Here is a 25,975-nt window from a genome sequence, read left to right as displayed (position 1 = left end):
CGCCTCTTAAAGGTTCGGTCCTGAGCTTCCAGCCAATCCCTTCACGCGCCTGCCCTACTCGTCTGGCGGAGCCTCGCTGCTTAGCCACGTTCTCAAAGCCGGCATCCGGCAACGCGTGCTCCTAACCACCTAAACAAGGCTGAGAAACCCACCTGACTCGCCCAAGGAAACTGAAGCCCAAGGCTGAAAGTGACCTGCCCGAGGCCCCCCAGAGTGAGTTCTCCCCGAGTCGAGCCTGCTAGCCCATAACTTCTGAACCCTTTAAAATCTGCCTCCTTTAAAGTCTGGAGTCAGGTGGCTTCTCCCCTCCCCCAAACCTGAGGTCATAGGCTGCAACTTTCACTATCAATGTCCCCCTCCCATGTCTCAAGATCGGCCGTTCCTTTGCCTTTGATATTTAGGGAGCCTTTTTCTTTCTTTTCTTTTCTCTTCTTTTTTTCTTTTTCTTTTGGGGGGGGGGCTTTTCGAGACAGGGTTTCTCTGTGTAGTTTTGGAGCCTGTCCTGGAACTCACTCTGGCCTCAAACTCACAGAGATCCACCTGCCTCTGCCCCCCAAGTGCTGGGATTTAAGGCGTGCACCACCATTGCCCAGCTCTAGGGAGCCTTTTTCAATGGGAGAAAAAATTAGCCAGCCCATTGGATGCCCCTTCCAGCAGGGAAGCTCTCAAGTTATACGAAGGAGTCATGGGCACAGCAGCCTTTTATGGATAGCTTCTAACAGACTTAACACAATCTCATTGGGTGCCCAGGAACTCCATCCGAGGGTGGTACTATTATTATCCCCATTTTATAGCTGAGGAAAGGGGGACACGGAGAAGAGGAGCAGCTGTTATGACAGAGTGTACAGGCCAGGAAGGTTTTGTCCAGTTCCTAAGTCTTTGCTCATGACTCTCCTGTTCTGCCTCTCAGCATAAATTACAGAAGGCTGGACTGGGTGTATGTGCTCCCAGACAGGAAGCCCTGGGAGATACAAGACTCCAAAAGCCCTCTGTGTCAAAAAGGAGAAAAAGGAAAGCTTTGAGAAAGAGAATACAGAGGAATGTGGTCCTTGAGAGAGAGGACCTTCATCTAAACAGAGCAGGCGTAACTGCCAGCAAAGAGCAGCCTTTTCTTCCACCTCTGCTAATGTCACCCCAGGCTTCCCAGATCCCCAGCAGCCTGGGTGACGTCCAGCTCTCCCTCATCAGTGAAGTTACTGCTGAGATTCTCAGAGGCCGCTCACACACGACCTGTGTTTCTCTGGGCCAGACTCCTTTTTTTTTTCTTTTAACTCAAATTGCAGGGAAGAGATATTGAGATCGGACTCCCCCACGATGATCACAGCACGCTCCCTGGTGCGCCCTGGCAGATTCCATCTGGGCACATCCGCTGTACAGAAACAAGCCAGTGAAACGGTGAAGACCATCAGAAGGCATGGGCGAGGCTCCATGTCCTCACTCTGAGCCATGTGACACGACCCTGTCCCATAAGAAGGCATAGGCAGGCTTTTTGTCCCCACTGTGAGCTGTGTGACACACTCTGTCCCATAAGAAGGCACAGATGGGGCTCCATGTCCCCACTGTGAGCCGTGTGACCCTACCCAGTCTCTCTTCCCTGTTTTAGTCTTGATTTGACTACGGTGTCCTCTCTGATCTCTTTCAGCCCTAAATTCTTCACTCCCTTGAATCATAGCATCCCGTAAATGATCTGAATCACCAGGCCAGATCATGCTCCCCTTGAAAATAAAAACTATATCTCTTTTACTTCCACATCTCACTAAACTACAGTGAGTGAATGTTCAAACACCAGAGGAGCCCATTCAGAAAAGCTGCAGGCACCTCCAGCTCTACAGTTGATCCTGGACAATTCCTGTTACCCTCCTTGTGTGCAAAGTAGGAACCTATCTGATAGGGTTGTTTGGGGGATATGACAAGAAACTGTAGAGGAAGTGTTTAGCACAAGAGCTCAGGAGCTGAGGCTGGGCTGGTCCCCTCCTGGCCTGATTCCAGTCTGTCAGTGTAGCAATGCAAGATTCCAGATATGGCCTGACCAAGCCAGTACAATAGGCCTATTATTTCCCCCAGTCTGGACACGACACATTGTTAATGCAGCCTAAGACTGCTAGGCTGCAGAGCCTTTCTCTCCCGTGATCAGTTCCCATCAGGTTGTGGCTAACTAAATCATTCAGATCCTTTGCACCAGAGCTTGGGGTCAAGTCAAGGTTCTTCACCATCCTCTACTTTGTGTAATGCTGTCAACCTCTCAGCAGAATAATGTCACCGTGCTTATTTCAGCCTGTAGAAATCGTTTTGAATCCTGGCTCTGTTGCCCACAATTTTCTTCCACTATAAATTCAGGTCCAGCTCACCCTGGCAACTTCAGTTCTATCCGTATTGGTCAGGACAGAGCCCGGTAACATGGCCCTACAGACAAGCATTCACCGTGAGCTGAGTCAGAGCAGCATAAACACAACAGTTCCCGATTAGCACATACCCAGCATGTCTTGGGCAAGCACCGTGCTCAGTGCTTTGCTTTGAATATACCATCTAGTTCATTTCTCCCAACACTAGCTAGGGTGTTTTTGGAGACACCAAAGACTAAAAGAAGAGAAACAGGGATTTGATTTTATAAACTTGATAACAGACTTGGTTGTTATCCTTCAGGTACCTACAGTCCTGACCATATGACTCCATTAGTCCCTTTAGACATTCTCCTTTCTCCCTTCTCCTATCCAGACCACCAGGCGAGCTCTGGACACCTCACCAGCTCTATGAGCCTCAGAAGACTGGATCATAAACCTGGACCCCTTCTTCACAGCCACCATCGTCTCATGAGAGAAAGAACTTCTCCCGAGTGGGCAGGCAGCTACCTATCCAATGGTAGGACTGCCTTCTAGCCCCTAGTACCTTTTCTGGGTCTAGCTCAGGCTCTCAGTTAAGGACAAATGAGTGTAAGTTCTCTGTGTTGCTCTGTATCCATGCAAGGCTGCAACTGGGTACTCCCCCAGAGAATTTCTGGATCCCCCAACCTTTCCGGAAGTAGAGAAGCAGAGTGTGTACAAAGGTCCCAGAGAGGATAAGAATACTGTTCAGTTGGTAGCGTGCTGGTCTAGCATGCAAAAAGCCCCACGTTTGATTCCCAGTAACTGTCATGGTGGTGCATGCCTGCTATCCCAGCACTTAGGAGACTGAGGCAGGAGGGTTGTTCAAGACTAGCTAGCCTAGTCAGAGAGTGGGGAGTGGGGGTGGTGGATGCCTTTAATGCCAGCACTCAGGAGGCAGAGGTAAGTGGATCTCTGAGTTCAAGGCCAGCCTGGTCTACAGAGCAAGTTCCAGGACAACCAAGGCTACACAGAGAGACTCTGTCTTGGAAGAAAAAAAAAAAAGTAGAAAGCCATAGAGGAAAACACCAGATGTTGACCTCTGGCTTCCACATGTGTGCACATGGCTAAATATACACTGTCCCTCCACGTGCATGCGCATGCACACACACACACACACACACACACACACACACACACACACACAACTTCATTGGTTTGGCGTGAGTATGTGAAGATTAGATGGAATGCTTAAAATAGTGAGCTTGACACACCATAAGCCAATGGTTCTCAACTTGTGGGTCGTAATCCCTTTGGGGGTCACATACCAGATATCCTGAATATCAGATATTTACATTAAAATTCATAACAGTAGCAAAATTACAGTTTTGAAGTAGCAACAAAAATACTTTTATGGTAGGGGTCCCCACACCATGAGGAACTGTATTAAAGGGTTGCAGCATTAGGAAGGGTGAGAACCCCTGCTGTAAGCAGTTTATAAAGTACTTCATTGTTGCTGTTGTTGTTATCATTATTTCTACACCGGGCAAAACATCACCAAACAAGGTTCTTTTTGTCAAAAAGATAAAATTTGCTTGTAACTCGCTGTACATCTTTAATCCCAGAACTCAGGAGGCAGAAGCCGGCAGATCTCTGTGAGTTTGAGACCAGCGTGGTCTATATAGAGAGTTCCAGGACAGCCAGGGCTATAGAAAGACCTTGTCTCAACAAGAAAAACAATGTTTGTTGTAAATGGTTGGGGGCTAGATTACATCTAATGACTCAAGATGGTATTTCTGGCCCACTGGGATGCTGCCAGGGCAAGTAACCAGAGAACTACTTGGAAGCTGGTACTTGCATATTATTGTTGAGGGGAAGGGTTGCTGAATACTATTGCTGCCAGGTGGAGTATTTGCAATCTGTCACTTAGTGGTAAGATTGATCTATAGTCCCAACCTGTCAGTCCTATGACCCTGACTTCTGGAGAAAAGGGTCAAGCCCATACTTTTCTCAACAACTCACTGGCAGATTTACATCCTGGGTGGGGGTGCTGTAGGGAACGGGCAGGGCCTGTTGCAAAGGCTTCCCGGAATAGCTGCAGAGATAGGGATGTCTCAGCCTGTTTCTGATCTGGTCCCTTCGTTTGTCCCATGAAGAGGAGGTGGGGCAGAAAATTAGGAGGAGGGAACTTTGAGGGTCCCAAGAGAGGCTCCTTGGAGAGGAAGTGTCCAAGGGCCCTTGAAGTCACTTGAGGCTGCTAGTTCCTGGAATATTGGTTAGGTAATTATGGATCAGGAGAGGCCTCAAGACTAATCTCTCTGATCCCTTGAGGCCATGGACCACTCCACAGGAAAGCTTCCTGAACTGGTGATAGGTGATTCCAACCCTCAGTTCTCTGGGAACTGAGGAACGTAGAGAGTACCCAGAGATTCCGTGGGACAACTGGTACCCCTGCTTCCAACTAATGCCTCAGGGTCTTCTTATTCTGCACTCTCATAAGTTCAAGGCTCCTGTCCCCAGACAAAAGAGAGCCCTACTCCTACTCCTGAGGAGATGTAAAGATGAAGGAATGGCAGAAGCTGGCAAAGCTTGTCACCCTTGGCTCACAAGGCCACGCTAAGATCGTACGGTGCTAGGTAGGGAGGCTACAGTGGTTTACGCCAAGCCACCAGGTGCCCTCGGGGCTCATGAGATCAAGTGAAGAACTCTTTGAGCAAGAGCCCAGGCAAGGAGTGTCAGAGGGTGAGGATGAGTGCCTGAGCCACACCCCTCCCTACCTGACTAGCTAGCACGATGCCCTCCTCATGCTCACACCATGTTTCTGCAAGGAAGCCTTGCCCTAGTCCGATGGCCTTGACCCATTCATAGTTGGAAGAGCCTAGACTCAGGTTAATTGGATAGGAAGGAACAGAGCTTGCCTTGTCCCTGGAGTCTTGTCTCCTCTTTGGGCTTCCTTTTCGTCCATCTGAACAGATAGCTGCTTGCCATCTCCACTGAGGCATGCCAGGACCTTATTATGATAATGTTTGGTCTCATTTATATTGATTAAAGGCGAGAAGCGATAAGAGCAGAGCTAGGACCTAGCTAGGTTTGTCAGGGTTCTGTCTCTGGTTACATATGTGATTTGGGGCAGGTCACAGCGTCTCTGCACCTCCTGTATCTGATCGGATCTGTACTTATGCTTCATGGTGCTATCCCGAGGATCTAACGAGACAGCGTCTGTGTTCAAAACAAACTTTACAGGTCACAACACATGATAGCTTCTTCTCTACACCTGCTCCTGATTGTCACGATGTATGCTTTTGACCAGTAGGCACTGGGAGAACAAATTTCTTACCATGTTTTGAAATGCAGAACTTAACGCGTGGTGCTGTGGGTGGGTGGGTAGAGGTGGGAAGGGAGGGGGATGGAGAGCACAAAAGGATACGTAAAGGGATCAGGGTGGCCTTATGGATGCAGTCATTTAGGCTTCCTTTGGACCAGCACAGGGATGAACAAGGTATGACCCATCTTGTGTGTGTGTGTGTGTGTGTGTGTGTGTGTGTGTGTGTGTTTTCTTCAAGACAGGGTTTCTCTGTGTAGTTTTGTGCCTTTTCCTGGAACTCACTTGGTAGCCCAGGCTGGCCTCGAACTCAGAGAGATCCGCCTGGCTCTGCCTCCAGAGTGCTGGGATTAAAGGCGTGCGCCACCACCGCCCGGCTCATCTTGTGTTTTAAAGAGATCCCACCTAGTTGTGGAGGGAAATATAGGCAGAATATGACCACGTGATATGACCAAGGCCAGTCGAACTCCATCTGAGTGCCCAGAATTGAGAACACCAGATTCCGTTTGAGGGATGTAAGTCTTGAAAGGCTTCAAGGAGGAGGTAATGACAGAGCTAGCTAAGTGCTATAGGATGAGGTGAGGAAGTAGGATGTGAGACAAAGGGAAGGCCTGGGACACAGGTGTGACAAGGTCAAAGAGCAGTGAGCCGCTTGCACTGGCTGCCCTGGAAATGGATGGTCTGTGAAGGTCAATGGTAGGAGCTCTGCATCATGCTACAGGCAGAGTGGAGCCCTAGGAAGCACTCTGAGCACAAGAGTGAAGTGATTAGAGCTACAGAGGGAGGCTTCCCAGCACAGTTCAGAGCCTGAGCTGGGTGATGGGGTCTGCTGAGCCTTAGTGGTGTGCTTGGTAAGATAGGATCTGGTGAGAATCCTCAGACTCTCATCCTATCCTCTCAAACGACAGCAGCAGCACTTAGGTCCCTCTAATTCAATTTTCCTTTTTGCCTTTTTGAGACAGGGTTTCCCTGTATAGTCTGGGAACTCACCCTGTAGACCAGGCTGACCTCCAACTTACAGAGATCCACCTGCCTCTGCCTCCCAAGTGCTGGGACTAAAGGCATGTGCCACCACCATGCCGAATTCAACTCTTAATAATAATCAGAGGATTAAAAAAAAATCCGAGCCGGGCAGTGGTGGTGCACACCTTTAACCCCAGGGCTTGGGAAGAAGAAGCAGGAGAATCTCTGTGATCCAACCTGATTTATCTAGTGAGTTTCAGGCCAGTATAATGAAGCCCTGCCACAAAAAAACAAAAACAAAAAACAAAAAAAACCCAAACAAACAAAAGTTGGATTGGGGATATAGTTCAATTGCTCAAGAGCTCACAGCACGCCCATACAAATCTGAATTCAGATCCCAAGCTCTCGTTTAAAAAGCTGGGCATGCTCCTTTAATCTCAGTGCTGAGAAAGGAGGCCAATGGGTCTAGCCCAGTTGGTGAGCTCCAAAGTCTCAAAATAAAGTGGAGGGTCAGTGAGATGATTCAGTGAGGAAAGACACTTGCTGACAAGCCTGATGACCTGAGTTCAATCCCTGGGATCCAGTTGATAGAAGGAGAGAACTGACTCCTGCCAGTTGTACATTGACTTGCACACACACACACACACACACACACACACACACACACACACTTTGGGCTAGAGATATAGTTGTTGGTAGAGTGCTTGTCCAGTATGCCCAAAATGCTGGGTTCAGTCCTCAGTGCAGCACAGTCTGGCCACGGTGGTATATGCCAGTAATCCCAACATTTGGGAGGTAGAGGTAGGAGCAACAGAAGTTCAAGGCCATCCTCAGATACATGGCAAGTTTGAGACCCATCTGGGCTACGGGAGACCTTGACCAAAAAAAGAAAAAAAATTCTATTTTATCCCCATTTGAAGCAACCAATTTTAAATATTCAATAAATGTTGATGAATAAGGATAAGTTAAGTGGGGACATGGTGGCACACCCCTGTATTTTCAGCACTAGAAAGTCAGAGGCAGGAGGATCAGGAGTTCAAGGCCATCTTTGGCTACACGTCAACTTCAAGACTAGACTGGGCAATAGAGACTCTGTCGGAAAGCCAGAGAAGAGAAGGACCCAAAGTCGAAGAGCAGCAGCAGCTGCAGCTTCCTGCCCCATCAGGCTTCTGAGGAGCAGCCCTTGCAGAGAAAGCCTCCTCACAGTGATCATCCAGACTGGAGAACACCCACCTGCCCTTCTGCACCTCCTCCCAGGAGCTCTCACCAGGGGTTAGGTCGGCATCTGAAATCCCCTCCTTGGGTCCTATCCTTGGACTCCTTTGGCTGGTGCTAGGAGGAATGTTGGGGAGCTGGTATCCTCTGGACTGGGTGTAGAGTGCTAGGTTTGAATTCTGTTCAAGTTGGCCTCTCTTGTTCTTTAAGACAGATTTTCTCTGTGTAGCCCTGACTGTCCTGGAACTCGCTCTGTAGACCAGGCTGGCCTCGAACTCACAGAGATCCTCCTGCGGAGTGCTAGGATTAAAGGCTGCACCACCACACCTGGCTTAAAGTTGGACTCTTTTTTTTTTTTTTTTTTTTTTTTTTGGTTTTTCGAGACAGGGTTTCTCTGTGTAGCTTTGCGCCTTTCCTGGATCTCGCGCTGTAGACCAGGCTGGTCTCGAACTCACAAAGATCCACCTGCCTCTGCCTCCCGAGTGCTGGGATTAAAGGCGTGCGCCAACACTGCCCGGCAAAGTTGGACTCTTAAATCTGGAGTTAGGATGGGGCCTGGCAAGCCTGGCGGTGGTGGTGCATGCCTTTGATCAGGAGGCAGAGGCAGGCAGATCTCTAAATTTGAGGCCAGCCTGGTCTATAGAGTGAGTTCCAGGACAGCCAGAGCTACACACAGAGAAACCCTGTCTCAAAATAACAAAAAAAAAAAAACAAATAAATAAATAAATAAATAAACAACAACAACAAAAAAGATGGGACCTCGCCTGACCTAGGTTCTAGGCTTTTGGGTGGGTTCTGAGCTGGACTCAACGACTCTGCTCTCATTTCGCTTTGATCTGGGTTCTAGTGCCAGAACACTGGGCCTTCTGTGCACTAGGCTTTGAGTCTGTGAGCCAGGTTAAGTCCTGGGATTGAACCTAAGTTCTGAGCCTTGGTCTTTGGCTCCGGCTGGACTTTGGGCCTGGTCCAGGTTGTTCTCTGAGTTCTGTAACCTGGGTTCTAGGCTTGAGACTTTGGACTAGGGTTGGACTGGCTTGGGCTCCGGGTTCTGGGCTCTGGATTATATATTAGCACTGGGATGGTTTTGAGATCTGGGTTCTGGGTCTCATCTCTAGATGAACTTAGGGGCTGGGTGGGGTTCTAGACTGAGGTAGTCAACTGTGGTCTCTGACGTGCAGCTTATGTTGGTTACAGTGGAATGTTCCTGAAGGGAGTAAGGCCTTTTACCCCATTCCTCCTCTTGGAAGCTCAACTTTGCTCCTCCTGGGACAGTGGGGCCAAGAGAAGGTACTAGTAGGTTTGTTGAGTTGCCAGAAGGAAGTAGAAGGTAAAGGGTAAGGCAAGTGGCATGTAGAGTGTCCTCGGGTGACCAGAGGCCATCCTGCCTATTGTTAGGACCTTCCTACTAAGCAGAGAACAGTGAGGAAGCGCTGATCTAGCCCACAACCTGGCTTCTTGGGGTATGTGTGTGTGTGTGTGTGTGTGTGTGTGTGTGTGTGTGTGTGTGTGTGTGTGTGAGAGAGAGAGAGAGAGAGAGAGAGAGAGAGAGAGAGAGAGAGAGAGAGAGAGCGCATGCAAGGCTTGAATCTGAGTTTGAGGAGTATCCATCCCCAACCTCATTCCCAGAGACTTTGCCCTGTTCTAGCCTCTAACCACAAGTGGGGGTTAAAGCTTTCAGGCTTTACAAGAGGCTCTTCCAAGGGCATACTCTTGCCTGGATCACTTCTCCCTCATAACAGACTCTCTCTCTCTCTCTCTCTCTCTCTCTCTCTCTCTCTCTCTCTCTCTCTCTCTCTCTCTCGTGTGTGTGTGTGTGTGTGTGTGTGTGTGTGTGTGTGTGTTATGATGTGCATGCACACATGCAGGTGGGCTTATGCACACACATGGAGGTCAGAGGACAACTTTGGGCGTCACCTCATTTGAGACAGGGTCTCTTTGCTGTTCACAGTTCTGAGTCAGGCCAGCTGGTATGAGAGCTTCAGGGCAGTTTCTTGACTCTGCCTGCCATCTCACCAGGATGAGAGACACATGTCACAGTGCCTGGCTTTTTGTAGGTTCTGGGTTTCGAATTCAAGGCCCAGGCTTACACAGCAAGCAAGCACTGGACTGTTCCTAGCCCCGCTCCGTATTTGTTCCCTTAGCTGCCCACTTCCTCCTTAAGATGCTCCAAAGCCTCCTGCCCAGTGAGATTGCCCCTGCTGGTCCTTCGGACTCTCTTCCTTCACAGTAACTTCCAGAGAAGCTAGCAAGGAGTGGGAAACTGGCCTCTTTGCTTCCCCTACACTTTCACTTACCCCCTCTAGCACAGGAACTCAGGGCAGCCAGCTTCACTGAGGTGACAGGAATGGCTGCAGGGAAATGCAGCTATTAATAAGAAATCTCAAACTGTCCATGTCAACCAGGTGTAGTGATGCACACCTTTAATCCCAGCACTTGAGAGGCAGAGGCAGGCGGATCTCTGTGAGTCTGAGGTGAGTCTAGTCTACAGAGTGAGTTTCAGGACAGCCAGGGCTTTGTAGAGAGACCCTGTCTCAAAACAAACACATTGCACATGTCATTCCTCGCTGAGGGGATTACAACAGCATCACTGGTCAGTTTTTTTCACAGCAGTTTTAGGGGTACATTCAGTTCCTAACTTGATCCCCTGTCCCAGATCCTCCTTACAATCCCAGAAGGATACCACCTTCCAGTTCTCCACCAGCAAAATCTCCAGTAGGCTCTATACAGAAAACCACCCTCCCCAAGACACAGGACAAGCTCAATAGGAGAAGAAACGATAGAAAACTCCCAAGTTCTGTTATTGGGTCCAGAATCATATCGCAGCAGGATGGAGGAGTGTAGAGAACAGGTTTCAGCTTGGGGCAGGTGTGGCAGTTTTGAACTTCAGTTTTGTCCCCTTACAATCTTCCTGCCCATGAGAAGTGACAAGCTATGCCTGCTCCTTATTGTTCAGACTTGGCCTTTTAGAACAAGTGGGGATGGCAGTGAGGTGGCTAAATGTGGATCAAACAGACACTTCGAAAGTGGTCTTTCTGTGCAGTAGTGCAGTCTAAATCCATACTGAAGAAGAGGTGCTTTCTGAAAGGCTTTATAATCTGGCACCTGCCGACGGTGATGCTAAGGCTCAAAGTATTTCCCCAGCAACGACAAAGCCTCTGCATGCATCCTTCTGTCTGTGTCACTGCCCACCATGCAATATCGAGAGACCTGGCAGAAAGCGTGAACCCATGGTGGTTCCTTTCAGGTGCATAGCCTTCCTATAAGAGCTTTGAAATAATCATGTCTTTACCGCAGACCAGGTGAAAATCATGGGTTAGGACTGGAATTTTCCCCACCCCTGAGCACAGTAATCCAGAGGTGTGGGCCTTTGGTTGTCTGAGCACATCTCTCTTCCTTTGGCCCCTGTTCCGGTCCCCACTGGGTTCCATGGTCCTGCTTATCTGTGTTCCAGCCTTGTTTATCCATTCTTTAAAAGCCTCAAGGCTGTGAACCTCTGCTCTCGTTTGGATTTCCTCCTTCCTTCTTTTCTCTCTTTCTTCCTTTTAGTATTGGGGATTGAACCAAGGCTTCACACACGCTAGGACAGGAACTCTACCACTGAGTTCTATCCCAGAGCCCCCTCTCTTTAAATTACATTTATTTATTTGTTGCCTGGAGGGTGCACATGCCACTGTATGCAAGTAGAGGTCAGAGGACAATTTTCAGGAGTTGGTTGTCTCATGTGGGTTTCAGGATTTGAACTCTGGTTGACAGGCTTGGCAGCTAGTGCCTTTACCCAGTGAGCCATCTCACCCTTCTCTGCCCTTTTTAACGTGTGTGTGTGTGTGTGTGTGTGTGTGTGTGTGTGTGTGTGTGTGTGTGTGTGTATGTGTGTGCGTGTGCATTTAGAGGGACACACATGTGTCATCTACCTTGTTTGCAGAGTGCCATTTGTTGTTCACACCTGCATAGCCAGGCGTGGTCTCCTGAGCTTCAGAGGATTCTCCGGCTCCGTTTTTCATCCTGTCATAGGAGTATTCAGTTCTGGACTTGGGCTATGATGCCTGACTTTACGCACATGCTGGTTATTTGAACTCAGATCCTCACCCTTGTGCAGCAAGCTCTTTATCTCCTGTGCCAGCTCCCCACCCACCCACCCTTTATTTTTACTTGTTATTTTGAGACTATCTTAGTAAGTTGCCCAGGCTGTCTTTGAACTTGCTCCTGTAGCCCAGGCAGGCCTTGAACTTTCAGCCCTTCCGTTTCTACCTTTGCAGTAGCTGGGATTACAGGCCTAGAGTTTGCATTTAGTTCTTGACATGTCTCATGTTGGTCATTCTGTCTTCCTATAGGAGCGCCACTATGCAGTAGCTAGTTGAGGATGCCTTCACTTCAGACAGCATTTGCTGAGCCATGTGTCAGACAGAATCCCTCCATTCAGAGTCTGAGGGAGGGCAAACTTGTAAATAAATCACTAAAATAAGAGTAATTAAATGATGACAGAGGGAAACAGAAGTGATATGGATAAAATTGCTATGTTGCACAGTCCTGGGGTCCATATGACTGGTCCTCCCCACAAAGAGCTTGCAATGAGATGGCCTTCAGCATGTGGGAATGAACTCAAAGCAGCCATCTGACTCAGCCATGGGAGTCCAACCAAGTGCCTTGAGGAGACCAAGCATTAGTTGAGGTTCCAAGGGCAAATTCTCCAGGTAGCTGAGGAAAAAGGGGCCGTCAGAGCAAACCAAACCACATGTCCAATGTCACAGAAGAGGACCGAGGGAATGTTTACAATACTAGGAAGTCTTCAAAATAACATTTCGGCTTATGCACCGAGCACATGCCAGGGGAGGATGCCTAGCGCTCACTTGCTAAAAGAGTTAATGAATGCAAGAACTCTAGTAATAGAAGTCATAATCGGCAGCATTTGTTAACCACTTGTGAATGTAAGAACTATAATAATAGAAGTCATAATGGCAGCATTTGTTAACCACTCATTTGACATCCAGCACTCAGCTGAGGGAGTCACATGCATTTTCTCATATTAACTCATAGCAACCCCATGAGGTAGACTCTTTATTATCTTATCTCTACAGATAGGGAAACTGAGACTCAGAGAAGTTAAGCAACTTGTGGGTCACAGACCTACTGAACTACAGAGTCAAGATGCACACCCAGGGCCCCCGACTCTAGAGTCCCAAGCCTTTCCCTCAACACCAAGTCCTTGACTTTGGACAGTAGCTTCTGTGCAGACCAGAGACACACCAGCTATCTTCTTAGGTCTCCTTGAGGTTTCCCAACAGTAATGTCGCCCAGGGAGTATTGGCTTTGACCAGGCTCAACTCCACTGGGAGCTTCAGTAGAGAGAGAAAGCAGGGAGGGAATTGTGGGAGCCCAAGTGTCTGGGAAATGCCCCTGGGATTCTTGGAGCTCTCCAAGAGAAATCTGAGAGAGGCCAGAGTCCTGCCCAGGACAAACCAAACCAAACAAACAAACAAAAACAAACAAAAAACCCAACAACTATTTGGCAAGTTTATTTTGAATCGTAGGTAGGGTGAGATCTCATTACGCTTGAAGAAAAAAAAACTGTCTGTTCTCAGCTTACTCATGTGTGAATTCCTCCCCACATCACCTGCTTCCTAAGCCATTCAGGACTTGCCAGCCTTCTCTCCCTCTGTTTCTTCAAGACGGGGTTTCTCTATATAACAGCCCTGTTGTCCTGGAACTCAGTTTGTAGACTGGCCTCAAACTCACAGAGATCCACCTGCCTCTGCCTCTGCCTCTGTCTCCCAAGTGCTGCCTCCAAAGGCGTGGGCAGCCACCCCCAACCTGTCTTCAAGATTTTTATCCTGATTCTTTATCCCAGGAGGCTGACACATCTACTAGCCCCTTCTTCTGCCATCTTGGGTCAGTTCCAAATGACTCCTTTCTCAGCTCCAGGTCACTGTGAACTGCTAGTAGAGGTGATGGAGGCATACGTACTCTGTAGCTTTTTGCCTGGTCCTTGCCCACTCACTGGCTCCCCACACCCAGCCTTATTCAAGGGCTTTTCTGCCTCCAGGTGTCCTTCAATGATAGCATTCAGGGGGCCTCTTCTCTTAACCCTCTTGTCTATGTCATCCTCTGCCACTGCTTCAACGGCCATCTTGACTATATGACCAAATCTGTAACCCGTTTATATCCAGGTGCTTAAATGTGTATTTTATACTTGTATTCATATAATTAGCATGTCCTTTGTTAGGCCACGTGTCTAGAAGATGACATGGACTTTAACTCTAAGGGGCTTGTATGGCTTAGATTTGGCTATAGGTGACAGAAGAGCTCAACTCTGGGCCAGTGAGCTGGCTCAGTGAATAAAGGTGCTTGCCAACAAGCCTAACTGACGACATGAATTTGATCCCAGAAACCGCATGGAAGAAGGAGAGAACCAGCTCCCAAAAGTGCACTCATATTTACACACACACACACACACACACACACACACACACACACACACACACACACACTTCAACTAGTTATGAGTCTGGGAATAATCAGTCCCGAGCTAGTGCAATAGATCCAAGGTCATAAAAGTCCTCGTGCTTTTCATTTTACTTCTCTTCCAACCCCTGCCATCCTGAACGATACTTCATGGCCCAATCAATATACTCAGTCAGATTCTAGCCAGCCTAAAGGAAGATGGAGTGAAAAACAGCACATTCCCCCTTTAATACCAGTTCCCCAAAGTGGCATGAATTACTTCTGCCTAAGCTGTTGGCCAGCGCTTAGTCACACAGCCACACCTAACTTCAAGGAATTCTGGAAAATAAAGATAGATTTTTTACTCCATGCCAACCATGGGGGTAGCCAAAAAAGGAAGCCTCAGTGACAAGCCCAGTAAATGGATATTAAGGAACAGGAAGTAGTTGCAGTTTAAGAGTTGACATGTATCTTGAAATTGAGATATGAGTCCAAGTTAACGAGGCAGAAAAGGGTGTTTGGGCTACCCAGGGCATTTAGGTATTTTGTTTTCTTTGAGACAGCCTCATGCATCCCAGGCTAGCCTTGAATTAGATGTGCAGCTGAGAATGATCTTGAACTGTTGATCTGCCTGCTTCTATCTCCTGAGTGCTGAGATTACAGGAATGTGCCGCAATGCCCTGTTGAGATTACAGGAATTACTGCAATGCCCTGTTTGTGCTTTGCTGTGGATCGAACCCAGGGCTCTGTGCACGCTAGATAATTACTCTACTAAGCGAGCCACAAGCCCAGCCGCAGAGAGCACTTTTGAAAGTGCAGGTGCTTGGGAGGTGGGGGTTGTACTCACTAGGATGGTGCCAGATGTCCCACTCTTGTGCTCTCTGTCTTATTCCCTTCAGACAGAATCTTTCTCTTATCTTGGAGCTAGGCTGGCATTCAGAAAATCCCAGTGATCCCTGTCCCCAACAGTGCTGGGGTTACAGGAGCACATGTGGCCACTCCAACTTTTTATATGGATTGCTGGGATGTGTGGGCGAGGCTCTCATGTTTGAGCAAGCACTCTAACCACTGAACTATCTCCCCAGCCCCCAGGATCACACATTTTAGTCATCTTGAGAGGGGAGGAACAGCCCCTGCAGAGGGAAGAGGCACTTAGGGGTGGAGTAGAAGGGGACACCCCAGTTAAAAGTAGATTCCTGCAGAAACTAGCCCATGTACATTTTGGCCCTGAAAGTCTCCCTAGACTTCCCTGGCACAGACTTGAGTTCCAAGAGATGTCGATTTGCAATTAGATCAAGTGCCCTGAGGGGCAAGGAAGCTCTGGAAAGCCTGAAGCTGGCCGCAAGTGCTGAACTAAGAACCCAAGACTGGTCATTGGCAGGATGGCCATTGGCCCTGGCATCTCAACTGCTAGTCAATGGCAGGGCAATTTGTGGGGCGCTGAGGCCACACAAACTGCCTGCTGGGGCCTCCTCCCAGACATATCACAAGCCTTCCAAAGGTTGTGTTTATTTCTCTGATGTGGCTACAGACATGGGGTTGGGGGGCAGGGCAGCCATCTGGGCATGGTGACTTTGGCTCTGTAGAAATGAACTCAGGTCCCAAAGCTCTGTCTCTACTGTCCTTTGTTCCCATAGCAAGAGGACAATGACTTTGGCCCAGGTTACCTCAGAGAGTTCAGCTGGAAATCCCAAATATTCCAACACCTGCTCACTGCCTGACAGAGCTCCACAACTCAGTGTTCCCCTGACCTCCTTCCACAACAAGCATACATACATATAGACTTAATGCACGTGGACACCCAGGTCCTTATGTGTCTGCATATACATACTTATTCTCACACACAAGTCTCATCTGCCACACACATGTGACATATAGGCAGAGCCCTCCCACTACACATATCACATATAGACCCTATGTACCCCAACTCCCTGGCACACACATTGCAGATATAGACACACTAAATACACAATATTCTAACATGTCCATACTCTCCATATATATATTATGCTATATGTATGCATACCACACATGCACCTATAGCTACTTATTCACCTACACATCATATCCAGGTCTCCATCAATGTTGTTTGTTCCTATGTTTTTCAAGCAAGGTCCCCAAGCTCTTTTTTTGCTTGTTTGTTTTCCCAAGATAGGGTTTCTTTGTGTAGTCTTGGCTGTCCTGGAACTTGCTCTGTGGACCAGGTTGGCCTCAGACTCACAGAGATCCACCTGCTTCTGCCTCCTGAGTGCTGGGATTAAAAGCTTGTGCCACCATCGCCTGGCATTTTTCTGTTGTAGGAATTTAGCAGAATCATTGTATAGGGTAGATATTAGAATGAACAGCTGGTTTTTTGTTTGTTTGTTTGTTCTTGTTTTGTTTTGTTTTTTAAGAAACACTTTGACCTTAAAGAATCCTTGTGAAAAACAGTGATTGTTTTGCTGAAGGGGCTTTGCAGCCATCCCATGACTTTGGTCACAAGATACCTCAGGCACACCCAAGGCTCTTGTATTATTGTGTATTGCACACGATACATAATGAAGGACTAGAGTCATGGGGACATGTGATGCTCTCCTTTAGCAAGACATGTAAATTAGGATTAGGGACCCTGGTATGAGGAAATACTTTGTGTAACAATCAATATGCCTTTGTACAGCTGTTCGGGGTTCAATCCATCAGAAGAGATTGGACCTTCCTGTTGCCATGTAGGCCTTAAAGTTTCATCCTGGAGTGCCTTCTTTCTTCAATTGACCTGTGCTACATGGTCCACCCTGACATTTTCTTTTGGTTGTTTTGTTGTTTTGTTTTTGAGACAGGGTCTTTTTGTGTAACATGTAGCCCTGGCTGTCCTTTAACTCGCTATGTAGACCATGGTGGCCTTGAACTCACAGAGATGCTGGGAGTGCTGGGATTCAAGGCATGTGCCACCATTCCTGGCGCCAAGTTCTTGTATCCATAGGAATCCTTGCCTTTTGCGCTGTAAGGAGACAGAGACTCAGAGAGGAAGTTGGAGAAGAGATGACAGTGTCTCCATTACTCCAACCCAAATACATCTACATGGCCTGTAGGAAAGAAGGAATGCTGGCCTTTGCCCTACTACCCTATGAACCATTGTGTGTTCCTGACGTCAGGGACATGGAGTTCTGGCAGGAGCTCCAGCATGCTGCCTGGGCTCTGTATCTACTACACAAGATACCCTGGAGACAACCGTGCCAGCCAAGAGCCTGGAAGCCAACCTGTGCCAGGCCCACCAATGCCATGGGGGCAGAAGCCCTTGTGCAATAGCAGTTGACCCCAGGGACCCGAGGAAAGGGCAAAAGGCCTCATAGGCCTCATGGTCCACAGCTTTGTTTCCTGTCATTCTTGTATCAGATGTCTTTTCATCTTATTCTCTTAAGGTACCAAGGATAGAACCCAGGGCCTGGCCTGTATGAGGCCATAGAAATACACCCCTTGCTCCTGTATTCTCTCAGACATGGAGCCCAAGGAGGGGCTTAAACCTCCCAGCCAGTAAATGGTAGTTCCTTCTTTTTTAAGTCAGGGTCTCACTATGTAGCCTGGCTGGCCTGGAACTCACTATATAGACCAGGCTGGCCTCGAACTCACAGAGACCCACCTGCGTCTGTCTCTTTAGTGCTGGGATTAAAGGTGTGCGCCACCAAGCCTGGCAATGGTAGTTTCTTGCATTGAACTAGGGACTGTTGGTTCCCACAGTGTCCTGAGGGCTAGGATGCTGCAGCTAGCTGGTCCCAGGCTAGGGTAATGATGCAGGCTGTGGGAGGCTCTGTTTCAGGCTTCTCACTTTCCACTCTGTCTGACTAGGAATACCGAGGCAAGAGCCTTCTCCTAAGGGAAGTAAAATTGGGGATCAGGAGAGTGGGGAGACACTTGGCTGAGTTAAGCTCTTAATAGACTGGGATATTGAGTCAAAGCTGGCAGCAGGCCAAGAACTACAGTTTGAGCATAGTTTGAGGCAGGTCTGGGCTAGAATTAGAGTTGGAACTAAACCAAGAACCACGAACTGAAGCTACCACCAGTGGCTGGAAGAGATGCAGGCCAGGACAAGGGGCTGAACCAGACCTGGGAGGGAGGAGATGGGGACTGAGAGGAAGGCAGTCCCACCACATGTTAGCAGAACCTCGCTGGTATGTAAGGTGCAGTGTTGAGCACAGAGGGAGGAGTGTGGGTGCTCCCCTGTCTACCGAGGCCACAGGTTCACCATGTTCTGGCAAAGGACCCTGCACCGAGCTATGCTTAAAGGGTGGTCCAAACGTCAGTTGGCAGAGTTGGGTAAGAGAGATCAAAGTGGGGAGAAATTGTGGTAGGTGGAATAGGTGGTGGGAGCAAAGACCCAAGAGCAAGAAAGCCCAGGACAGGGTCTGTTCAGAAGAGGTAGGCTAGCTTTCTGACTGGCTAAAGTGCACAGCTGGGCCCAGGACAGTGGCATTAGCTCTGGTAATAACAACTCATAGACTCTGGTGACTTGCTTAGGAATGTGAACTTTATTCAGAGGGCAAGGGGATATCATTGACAGAAGTTGAGGGTGGTGACGTGGTCAGAATCGTGCTGTAGAAGAGCCCTCTGGCTGCTGATATGAACAAGAGACTGGAGGTGGGGAGACCAGAGAGGCAGCCAATGGCACAGCCGGGCCAGGAGCCCCGGATAGAGAGTGACCCATAAGTAAAGGGGAAAGGGGCAGATGCTGGGTCTGTAGAGGGGCAGGATCTACAGGATGTGGTGATCATCTGGAGGTAGGGTGTGAAGGAGAGGTGGAGCCTAGCATGACACCAAGCTGGCTGGAAGGCCAAAAGACCATTGGGGAATGGGGCCACATGGGAGAGACTAGAGGGGTGAGTCTGTCTGTCCAGCTCTGCTTTTCACCAGCTGTGTGTCCTTGGAATGTGCCTTCTGTTCTCTGAGCCTCAGTTTCCTCTTCTACAGAATGGGAAAAGTTCTATTTCCTCCAGAGGAAATATATGAGGGCTAGACAAAACATTTCTGAGGGTGAGCCACACACAGTCAATTGTTGCATCTGATCTCCAGCTCCCAAGCAAGATGCTGGCTGACCTCAGCCATGGTTCTGAAAGCTCCAGGAAGTGAAGCAGGAACAGTCTGGGGAGCTGGCATGGCACCCCATCACTCCTGGCTGAGAAGAATGTCCTGGAGTCCTATTTGCTCACTCTTCAGCCAGTTGGGTCCTTCCTCCTCTTCCCAGCAGTGTCCTGGGGGCCTATCAAGTGGCCCTGGAGGGCAGGAAGCTTCACTGAACGGTACTCAGAAGGGTTTGAACTTGCCTGGAACCTTGCCCCACCTCATCCTTTACCTGACTACAGCAGGATCCACTCCACGTCCCCTTGGCCCACTCCTCAGTCCACCTCTGTGGTGAGATCCTGGGGAGCGGCCCATTACTACAGATTGGGGGTGAGTTTTTCAGGCGCCTCTACTCCCTTTGACATCCTTCCAATTCTCTTAAACATAATTTCTTAACTATAAATGGATCCTCAGCTAGTCCTATCTGACTGCACACAATGCTGGGGCTGATGGTATGTATCCCTCTCCAACTCTTGTCTCACCAACAATGAATCTTAAACCCAGCTCCCTCTCCCAGCCACTAGAGGTCTAGTGGTCCACCAGTCTCCTTGTGACTGACCCAGACTCTCTGACCCAACAGGTTAAAAGGCAGACAGACCTTCCTCTAGACCCTCAAAACATTCTCCCAGGCCAGAAACACAAGTCTTGTCTCTTTGCAGCTCCATGTCCTGTCAATCCTATTTTAAGCAACTGTCTGTCACCTGTCCTCTCCACACCACCCACGTGAGGTGGCTACATCTTCCCAGTTACGGAGTCCTGGCCTCAGGTCCAGTTGCGCCGACTCAGATCTTTTCCTTGGTGTGGGTAATCCCATGGGTACACACACTGCCCCATTATGACATATTTTAAAATTCTTTCATTAGAAGATTGTTCCAGAAGGCCATTTTTGAAAAACATCAACCAATCAAGGATCCCAACTAAATTTAAAAAAAAATCTGTATTTCAAAATAAATTTGTCTTTCAGATCCTTGCAACAGGGAATTGCCCAAGAGGTCTTCTTTAAACTTATACAACGATTAACACCACTTTGCAAGAGGGCACACAAAAATACAGAGAGAGAGACACACACACACACAGAGAGAGAGAGAGAGAGAGAGAGAGAGAGAGAGAGAGAGAGAGAGAGAGAGCACCTCCTTTAAGGATAACCCAACAGCTTATAAAACACAACCTCCCACATTGTCAATTTTTTTCAAAAGACTCCAAACTCTGAGTTGAAATTTCACAACTTTTAAATGTCGCATATCAGTTTGAAAAGTTTTTTAAACCATGGTGCAGGCTTCCAATTTGCAGCTTTGTGCTCTCCCTCCAATGGTCTTTTGTCATAATAAAAATCAAAATTCGTTTTTAAGAATCCTTCACTTGTTTGCTAGCTGCTGCTGTGCTCCACGCAGAATTCATTGATTCCAGCACTCTCCAGAGCCGTGGAGCTCCCTCCACACTTTCAATCCAATACAGAGAAACGTCTTCCAACAGCTCAGAGTTCCATTTGTCAGTCGCACGCTAGTTGGTAGAGCAGCCACGATTCCAACCCACTCTGCAGAGACCACCTCCAGTTTCGAAGAGCCAAAGATCTGTAGAATCGTGGGCTGTTTTGCGTTTACTAGTGCCTCTGCTCAATGATTGATGGGTGAAAGAGCACACAAGTGCCTCAGTGAGTGAAAGCATAGAAATCCTCTTCTGGTTCGGCCTATATCTGCTTGAGAACCACAACCCTGCCCAGGGAGCCAAGAATGCGCTTAGTGGTCCTGTTCGGTGGCTCAGCGGGAAGCGGGGCTCGCACAATGCAGGTGCTGGCTGCTCCCTCTTCCGTTGCTTTGAGGCTCACGACAGCCCCGGCTGGCCGCTGCTTCCTGTAGCGCAGCCCTGGGCCTGCCATATCCGGCTGCCTGCATCCCAGACCCAGAAGCCCGGGTAAAGGTGGAGGACACGGCCATAGGGAAGAGGTACCCCTTATCAGGCGCGGAGCACTTGGCAGTGTCTTGGCTCAGAGAGCTGGTATCAGTCCAGGATGCACTTTGCCAGCGGTGTGGTCCGTGTACATACTCCCTCACTACTGGACTTGTTAACTCCTTGTTTTTGCCCCACCACCTCCCTACTTCCTTCCTTGACACACAATATCAGGGTAGGGGGGCGCGTCCCTTTTATTCAACACCTTTTACATCATGGAACACCTTCTTGGGTATGGAAATAGGCGGCTGAGAGCTTTGCTTGGATGAACTCATTGTGTCTACATAGAAGCCAGACCTGTTGATAAACAAGCACTTACCTGGGTTGGGGAGATAACTCAACAGGTGCCTGTCTCCAAATCTGTTCACTTTGAGTTCAGTCTCAGGATCCCGCATGTCAGAAGGAGACTCCCACAAGTCACACACACAGACACAGATACACACACACGTTTTTTTGTTTTTTTTAAAGAAGTGTTCACCTTATTTTCCAAGCTAAGCAACAGAAGACCAGATTTGTTGGTTAAAGTGCCTTTCTTTGGTCATACCGCTGGCAGGGGGCACAAGCTTAGTTCCCAGATCACTGTCTTCATATATGCTGTGTGGATTTTTTGTTTGTTTGTTTTGTTTTGTTGTTTGGTTTTTCAAGACAGGGTCTCTGTGCATAGCCCTGGCTGTCCTGGAACTCACTCTGTAGGCTGGCCTGGAACTCAGAGGTCTGCCTGCCTCTGCCTCCCTGGGATTACTGCTGTGTTTTAAAGCCAGTTTGGAGGTGTAGATGAAGGTAGAAACCAACCCCGATCCTCAGGAAGCTCCCCTTCTGATGGGAAAACATGTTCCGTCCCAGGAGATGGCCACGAGGCAGGCAGGAAGCCCACACAGGTCTCTGGAGTAGGCAGCAGCTGCTACAGACCCTGAGCCTGAGGCTAACACCTTCAGGCCACGCTTGGACCATAGCACAGTGATGACACATTCCCAGAGCCCCCAACAGCCTGGCCTGATGAAATGTCCCTCCACAGGGACATCTGTGAGTGTGTCTCTGGCCAGACCTGGAAAAGCCCAGCCCCTCAGGACAGCAGCTGGTGTGAGAAAGACCTAAGCAAAGATATTATAGCATGCATTTAGATCAACCTGCAGTGGAGGGGAGTCAGGGATGGGAAACCCTGCTTTGTAGCATGCGTGAGTTTCCATGCAGTAAATACTTTTCCATGGCCAATTTCAAGTTATCAGATTCAAAGATAGATAGTAGCATACTACTATATAATACTCCTTGCATAACAGAGATGGTACCAGTAAAATAGAGTAAAAATTAAAAATTTATGTTTGGCGTCATTATATTATTTATTTTGAGGCAGGGTCTCATGTGGTTCAGGCTGGTCTTGAACTGACTACGTGCCAAGAAGGACCTTGGACTCCTGGTCTTCTTGCCTTTACCTCCCAAGTGCTGAGATTACAGGCATGTGCTACCATGCCCAGCTGCAGTCCTTTCTAATACAGTTGATTTAAGTATACGTTTGTATAGCTTAATTTTTAATGACTGTGTTTAACAACCAACTCCCATGAGCTCTGAAATTGCAACAAGTGGCTCTCATCAAGCTGATACAAGCCAGCTCCCACAAAGCACTGGGCTGACATCATCCCTCAGCTCCTCAGCTGTGGTCTCCCTGGCTTTATCAGCCTGGTTGAATTCGCCATCTCTCTAGCCTGGGTTTCCCTCTAGTGGACAGAAGAGTCATTTCCAAGTAATTCTGCACCTGTGCCCGGAGCGCAGCAACCCCGAGCAGAGTCACTATGACTCACAGGCAAGAGTTTCTTTATTTTAAAATTTTATTTATTTATGTGTCTTTGTGTCTCTCTGTATGAATTTATGTGCATAAGAAAGTTCCTTCAAGAAAGACCATAGTGCCGACAGTGGTGGCGCACACCTTTAATCCCAGCACTCAGGAGGCAGAGGTAGGCAGATCTCTGAGTTTTGAAGCCAGCCTGGGCTACAGAACAAGTTCCAGGACAGCCAGGGCTACACAGAGAAACCCTGTCTCAAAATAAAACAAAACAAAACAAAAACAAAAACAAAACAAAACTAAACTAAACTAAAATGAAACAAAAAGACAATAGTTTCTCAATTGTCCTGAGGCACTACACACCTGGTATTCCATCCCAGTGAACGACATTATCTCCAGGATTTCTCAAAAACTCAGTGCACAATGCTTTTGCCATACACCTGTGAGGACAGGAATTCAGGTCCCTAGAACCCACATAGAGCCAGAGACAGTCGTATGTTTCTGTATTCCCAGAACACTAATGATGAGAAGTGGGGTAGAAACAAGGGAAGCCCTGGAAGGCCAAAGGCCAGCTAGTCTGGGCTGAATACAGTGATGGGCAACAACAGATCCCGTCTCAAAGAAGATGGAAGGTTGTGGACCTTTAGCAGAATCATTGTATGGGGTAGATATCAGAATGAGCAGCTGGTTTTTTTTTTTTTTTGTTGTTTGTTTTAGAAAATCTTTGACCTTAAAGAATCCTTGTGGAAAACAGTGATTGTTTTGCTGAAGGGGCTTTGCAGCCATCCCATGACTTTGGTCACATGATGCCTCAGGCACACCTGAGGCTCTTGTATTATTGTGTATTGCACACGATACATAATGAAGGACTAGAGTCATGGGGGCATGTGATGCTCTCCTTTAGCAAGACATGTAAATTAGGATTAGGGACCCTGGTATGAGGAAATACTTTGTGTAACAATCAATATGCCTTTGTACAGCTGTTCGGAGTTCAGTCCATCAGAAGAAGCTGGACCTTCCTGCTGTCACGTAATTTCATCTTGGAGTGCCTTCTTTCTTCAACCGACCCCCGCTGCACAGTGCACCCCAACAGAAGGTGACTGACTAAGGTCATCTCTGGCCTCCATACAAACGCATCACACACACACACAATCTTGTACCCTGTGTAGCAGCTCAGGATGGCTACATCAGCCCATCAGGCTTGGGGGCCAGCCCTCCCTTTTCGGTTATCAGGTCTTTAAGAAGGAAAACTGGAAGAGCCACTTTGGGAAGCAAGGCTGACGTCCACACAGAAGGAAAGGGAGCCAATCAGATACCGAGCTGAACTCAGAACACCCCCTGCCTCACTGTGCTTGGAATATTAGGAAGTAATCTTCCCAAAGTGGAGATCCACCTAGGTTCTTCTGCCCCCAAACCCATGACTGTCTATCACTTTCCTTTCCAGCTTCTCTGCCATGGAGTCAAGCATTGACTGGGAAATCAACAGATCATTTGCCTCAATTCCCCAAGGAAAAAAAAAAAAAGCAGAAAACTGACACTCTGGAAGTTGTATGGGACAGGCAAGTCACCAGGCTGAGCAGACGGCACTTGAATTCTGTATTGCACCGAAACTGGGGGTGATCACCTTACAGATGGGGAAACTGAGGATTGGCACAAGCTGGTCTAGTTTGACCAGCTTCCCAATGGAGAACTCTTCTGTGCAATCCACTTACTTCTCTTTATGAAAGCTGCTGTTTTCCTGTTGGGCCTGGCTGCTTCCTCAGGTTGTCTACAGAGCTAAGCACAAAGTCCCCAGAACCCTTTTCCCACTGTGCTTAGGGCCTAGGTCACATTCCTTAGAGGGTTCTAAGGGAGGGGGGGGGGGGGCTTTGCAGTGAAACCCAAGCAGAGATAACGGAGCCACTGATATGGAATGAAAAATTAGCCCTTAATCTGATTAAATGCTTCAAACGCTCCTTTCTCATCCTCTCCCAACTTTCTCCTCATTTTTGCTGGGAGACTTGGTGTTTTTGTTTTGTTTTGTTGTGTGTGTGTTTTGTTTCGTTTTGTTTTGCAGTGCTAGGCCTCAGACCAGAGCCTTACCCATTCTACATCCCCAGCTGCTGGAACCCTTGACATCTCCAAGGCTCAGATTAAATATCCCCGCCCCCTCCCGCTCCAGAAAGCCCTCCACACTCTTTGGTCCAATCTGCAGAAGGAAAGTAAGAATTGCAGTAAAGGACGAGCAGGTTGCTGGCTGAGCGTGAGGGCTGAGCACACACGTGTTTATCTCCACTTACTCCTTCAGGTCCACTGACGCCACAAGTGGTTTAGGAAAAAGTTGTGTGACGTTTAAACTCACGAGGACAAAATGAAAGAAAGATAAAAAGTTGAGTGCACACCTCATATCATATATGAAAACTAACGAGTGCTGGGTGTGGAGTCTAATGCCTGCAATCCCGGCACCCCAGAGACTGAGCCAAGAGAATGGAAGGTTTCAAGCCTACCTGTGCTACATAGCAAGACCCTCTCAAACAAAAGAGAGGATAGAGGAGGAGAGGGAAAGAAAATTCAAATGGATCTAAATATAGGGGCGGAAGAGATGGCCCCACGTACAAGAGCACTTACTCACTAAGAGCACTAGACTGGAGGTCAGGTCCCATCCAGTAGCCAGGTGCAGTCTCACACAGACCTGTAACTCCAGCACTGAGAGGGGCAGACGAAGGATGATTGCTGGAGCTTGTTGGCTGGCTGCCAGCCTATCAAAAATACAAGCTCCAATTTCAGTGAGAGACCCTTCCTCAAAGGAAATGGGAGGTCTGGAGAGATGGCTCAGAGGTTAAGAGCACTGGCTGCTCTTCCAAAGGTCCTGAGTTCAATTCCCAGCAACCATAGAGTGACTCACTACCATCCAGAATGAGATCTGGTGCCCTCTTCTGGCCT

General features: G+C 48.3%; 1 long non-coding RNA gene across 2 annotated transcripts; it reads left to right on the top strand.

Annotated features, from left to right (window-relative positions):
- The first annotated feature begins 98 nt into the window (after positions 1–98).
- On the top strand, positions 99–25,975 carry LOC128096894 (uncharacterized). 2 transcript variants are annotated; one of them, XR_008213764.1, is made up of 3 exons: positions 99–213; positions 2,716–2,859; positions 24,498–25,975. It is a non-coding gene; the product is annotated as an uncharacterized LOC128096894 (long non-coding RNA). The 2 variants fall into 2 exon arrangements; XR_008213763.1 differs by lacking the exon at positions 24,498–25,975 and adding an exon at positions 24,034–24,489.

The sequence above is a fragment of the Peromyscus californicus genome, unplaced genomic scaffold, assembly GCF_007827085.1.
Source record: "Peromyscus californicus insignis strain IS unplaced genomic scaffold, ASM782708v3 Scaffold_5__1_contigs__length_169319896, whole genome shotgun sequence".
Classification (NCBI taxonomy): Eukaryota; Metazoa; Chordata; class Mammalia; order Rodentia; family Cricetidae; genus Peromyscus; species Peromyscus californicus.
This window is presented reverse-complemented; position numbering and strand designations above follow the sequence as displayed.